This window comes from Pteronotus mesoamericanus, unplaced genomic scaffold (assembly GCF_021234165.1).
Source record: "Pteronotus mesoamericanus isolate MK-2021 breed Mesoamerican mustached bat unplaced genomic scaffold, CSHL_Meso_final contig_301, whole genome shotgun sequence".
NCBI lineage: Eukaryota > Metazoa > Chordata > Mammalia > Chiroptera > Mormoopidae > Pteronotus > Pteronotus mesoamericanus.
The window spans coordinates 47,075-52,010 of NW_026555129.1; the positions used below are offsets into that span (position 1 = coordinate 47,075).

General features: G+C 38.9%; 1 pseudogene; it reads left to right on the forward strand.

The window, feature by feature from the left end:
* The first annotated feature begins 650 nt into the window (after window positions 1-650).
* On the forward strand, window positions 651-2,001 carry LOC129072084 (keratin, type I cytoskeletal 18-like; annotated as a pseudogene).
* Window positions 2,002-4,936: the final 2,935 nt, after the last annotated feature.

The following is a 4,936-nucleotide window of genomic DNA, read 5'->3' on the forward strand; positions in this document are numbered from 1 at the left end:
ACTACAAGCAATAAGAAGAAAAAGAAAAAAAGACTAAAAAAGAAAGAAGAGGTGTTAAGGGAACTGCAGGGCAACATGAAACATAATGATATCCATATAATAGGGATACCAGAAAGAGAAGAGAAGCAAGGGATAGAAAACCTGTTTGAAAAAATAACAATGGAAATATTTCATAATTTGATAAGAGAAAGACTTGCATAAGTCCAGGAAGCACACAGGGTCCCAATCAAGATGAACCCAAAGAGACCCAATCCAACACACATCATAATTAAAATGACAATATAAAAAGACAAAAGGAAAACCTTAAAGACGGCAAGGGAGAAACAGGAAATAACATACAAGGGACCTCCATTAAGGCTAGCAGCTGACTTCTCAACAGAAACACCACATGCCAGAAAGGAATGGCAAGAAATATTCCAAGTAATGAAAAGCAAAGGTCTGAAACATAGATTACTCTACCCAGCAAGGCTCTCAATTAAAAGGGAAGGTGAAAGAGGGGGTTTCCCAGACAAAGTAAGGCTGAAAGAATATACCTCCATCAAAGCAGCATTGCAAAGGGACTGCTTTGAGAAGTTTAAGAAAAAGAGAAAGGGAGAAGAATACAGGTACAAAGGAGTTAAAATGTCAATGAATAAGTACCTATCAATAATATGCCCACCAGACCCCCAGCCATCCCTGCAACCAGTCCTCTGGATCCCCAGCAGCCCCACATGCTGGTAGAGCCGGACACCGAGATCCAGGAGACCAAGCCCCCGGGGCCTGCACAGACGCTGGCCGTGCTGCTGACCAGCCGGACCTGGTGGCTGGGCGACTGCACGGAGCCCAGGGTCTGGTAGCTCATGGAGAAGCTGGAGCATGTGCTGAAGCTCATGCTGTTCAGGGAGGAAGGCGAGAAGCCAACACTCAGGAGGAAGGCGACTAGCGGAGACTCAGGTTGAGCAAGAAGGAGACCATGCAATGCCTGAATGACTACTTGGCCTCCTACCTGGAGACGGTGCGAAGCCTAGAGGCTGATAATCGGAGACTGGAGATCAAAATCTGGGAACACCTAGAGAAGAAGGGATCCCAGGTCAAAGGCTGGGGGCATTATTTCAAGACCATCGAGGACCTGAGTGCTCAGATCTTGCACATTCTGTGGACAATGCCCACATCATTCTGCAGATTGACAATGTCTGTCTTGCTGCCAATGACTTCAGAGTCAAGTATGAGACAGAGCTGGCCATGCGCCAGTCTGTGGAGAATGACATCAATGGGCTCCGAAAGGTCATTGATGACACCAATATCACTCGCATGCAGCTGGACACAGAGATCAAGGCTCTCAAGGAGGAGCTGTTCTTCATGAAGAAGAACCATGAGGAGGAAGTAAATGGTCTACAAAACCAGATTGCCAACTCTGGGTTGACCATGGAGTTGGATGCCCCCAAATCTCAAGACCTGGGCAAAATCATGGCAGAACTCTGGGCCCAGTCATGCCATGAAGAGCTGGCTTGGAAGAACTGAGAGGAGCTAGACAAGTACTGGTCCCATCAGACTGAAGAGAGCACCACAGTGGTCACCACACAGACTGCTGAGATAGGTGCTTCTGAAATGACACTCACAGAGCTGAGACATACAGTCCAGTCCTTGGAGATGGACCTGGACTCAATAAGAAATCTAAAGGTCAGTTTGAAGAACAGCCTGAGGGAGGTGGAGATGCCCTAAGCTATTCAGATGGAACAACTCAATGGGATCCTGCTGCACCTGGAGGCAAAGCTGACCCAGATCGGGGCAGAGAGGCAGCACCCGGCCCAGGAGTATGAGTCCCCGCTGAACATTAAGGTCAAGCTGGAAGCTGAGATTGCCACCTACTGCCACCTACAGGAAAAAGGGGAGGACTTCAATCTTTTTGATGCCTTGAACAAGTGCCACACCTTAAAAACCATCTAAAAGACCATGACCTGCAAAATTGTGGATGGCAAAGTGGTGTCTGAGGTCAATGACACCAAAGTTTTGAGGCATTAAAGGCAGCAAAAGTGGGGCGTCCCTTGGCAAGGCAGGATGCCAATAAAAAGTTCAGAGTTCATTTAAAAAAAGTACCTGTCAATAATAACCTTAAATGTAAATAGACCAAATGTTCCAACCAAAACACAACCCACACATATGTTGTTTACAAAAGAAGCATTTCAGAAGAAAAGACCTACACAGACTGAAAGTGAAGGGTTGGAAACAATTTTCCAAGTAAGTGGATAGGGGAAAAAGCCAAGGTAGCAACAGTTATATCAGACAAAATAAACTTCAGACAAAGGCCATGAAAAGACTCAACAGAAGAATCCATCAAGAAAAGATAAATATTGTAAACATATATGCACCTAACATAGGAGCACCCAAATACGTAAGAAAAATCTTGGGAAAATCAAGAAAAATATAGGTGGGAACACAATTATACTAGGATATTTTAACACTTCACTGTCAACAAGGGATAGATCTTCCAAACAAAATATCAACAAGAATATTGTGGAACTGAACAATGCATTAGATCAACTGGACTTAACTAATATGACATATATAGAACTTTTCATCCCAAAGACACAAAATATGTATTCTTTTCAAGTGCTCATGGAACATTTTCTAAGACAACATGATAAGACACAAAGCAAGAGTCAACAAATTCAAGAAAATAGAAATTATATCAAGTATTTTCTCAGACCATAATGGCTTGAAACTAGAAACTAATCTCAAGGGAAAAACTGAAAAATAATCAAATCCATAGAGATTGAATAACATGTTTTAAACAATGAATGTGTAAACAATGTGATCAAGGAAGAAATAAAAAAGTTCTTGGATACAAATTAGAATGAACGCAAAACAACCAAAAACCTATGGGACACCTCAAAGGCAGTCTTGACAGGTAGGTTCATAGCAATACAGAACTACCTAAAAAAAGATTAAAAAAAAAAAACAAACCTCAAATAAATGATCTAAACCTACATATTCAAAAACTGGAGGAAAACAGGAAAGCCCAGAACAAGTTGAAGGAAAGGAAGAATCAAGATCAGAGCAGAATTAAATGACATAAAGACTAAAAGAACAATTCAAAGGATCACTAAATCCAGGAGCTGGTTCTTTGCAAAGATAAATACAATCAACAAACATTTACCCAGACTCACCTAGTAAATAAGGGAGAAGACTAAAATAAATAAAATCATAAATGAAGAAGATATTACAACTGATAACACAGAAATACAGAGGACTGTGAAAAATTACTATGAACAACTATAAACTAAGAAATTTAAAAACCTGGGTGAGCTAAATAAATTCCTAGACAAAAATAATCTCCCAAAAATGAATCCAGAAGAAACAGAAAGTCTGAACAGAACAATAACAGCTATTGAAACTGAAGTAGTAATCAGAAAAGCCCCAGCACACAAAAGCCATGGACTGGACAGTTTCACAGAATTTTACAAAATATTTAAGGAAGAGCTAACCCCTATCTTTCTCAGACTATTCCAAAAAATCCAAAAATAGAGAAGACTTCCAAACTCTTTATGAGGCCAGCATCATCCTAATTCCAAAAACAGATAAAGACATATCTACAGTTTTCTTTCTTTAGGCCGATATTGCTGATGAACATAGACACTAAAATCATCAACAAAATGTTGACAAACTGCATCCAGCAACACATTAATAGGATCATACAACACGATCAAGTGGGATTCATCCCAGGGATGTGAGAATGGTGAAATATCTGCAAATCGATAAATGTAATACATCACATAGACAAAAAGAAAGACAAAAAGTACATGATCATAACAATATAAACAAAAAAAAACATTTGATAAGATACAGCACTTATTTATGATAAAAACACATAAAGTGGGAGTAGAGGGAGCATACCTCAACATAATAAAGGCCATATATGAGGAACATACAGCTAACATCTAAAAATACAAGCAACAACTAAACAGTTTGCCAATAAGGTCAGGAACAAGTCAAGGATGTCTGTTTTCATGACTTCTATTCAACAGAGTGTTGGAAGTGGTACCCACAGTAATCAGACAAGAAAAAGATTTTAAAAATCCAAATCAGAAAGGAGGAAATAAAACTGTCATTGTTTGCAGATGACATGATAGTATTCATAGAAAACCCTGTAAACTCCACCAAAAATTACTCAATAACTGTATTTAGCAAAGCAGTGGGATACAAAGTCTATATTCAGAAATCAAAAGAGTTTTTGTATGCCAACAATGAAATCTCTAGAACAGAAATCAGGAAAAATATCCCATTGTTATAACAACAAGAAAAATAAAATACCTAGGAATAACCTAACCAAGGAGGTAGAAGATTTGTACTCTGAGAAAACTACCCAACACTGAAGAAAGAAATTAAGGAAGACAAAAATAAATGGAAGCATAACCGTGTTCATGGATTGGAAGAACATCATCAAAATGTTCATACTACCCAAAGCAAATTATAGGTTCAACGCAATCACTGTTAAAATACCAATAACTTATTTCACAGATTAGAACAAACAATTCAAAAATTTATGTGGAAACATAAATGACCCAGAAAAGCTGCAGGAATTTTAAGAAAGAAGCAGAAAGTAGGAATGATCACAATGCCTGATATCAAACTACATTACAAGTCCACTGTAATCAAAATAGTGTGGTACTAGCATAAGAAAAGACACATAGATCAATAGAACAGAGAGCCTAGGAATAAACCCATATCTCTATGATCAATTAATATTCAACAAAGGGGGCAGAAGCATAAAATGGAATAAAAATAGCCTCTTTAACAAATGGTGTTGGGAGATCTGGGCAGCTAGATGCAAGAAAGAAAGAAAAGAAAAAGAAAGAAAGAAAGAAAGAAAGAAAGAAAGAAAGAAAGAAAGAAAGAAAGAAAGAAAGGAAGGAAGGAAGGAAGGAAGGAAGGAAGGAAGGAAGGAAGGAAGGAAGGA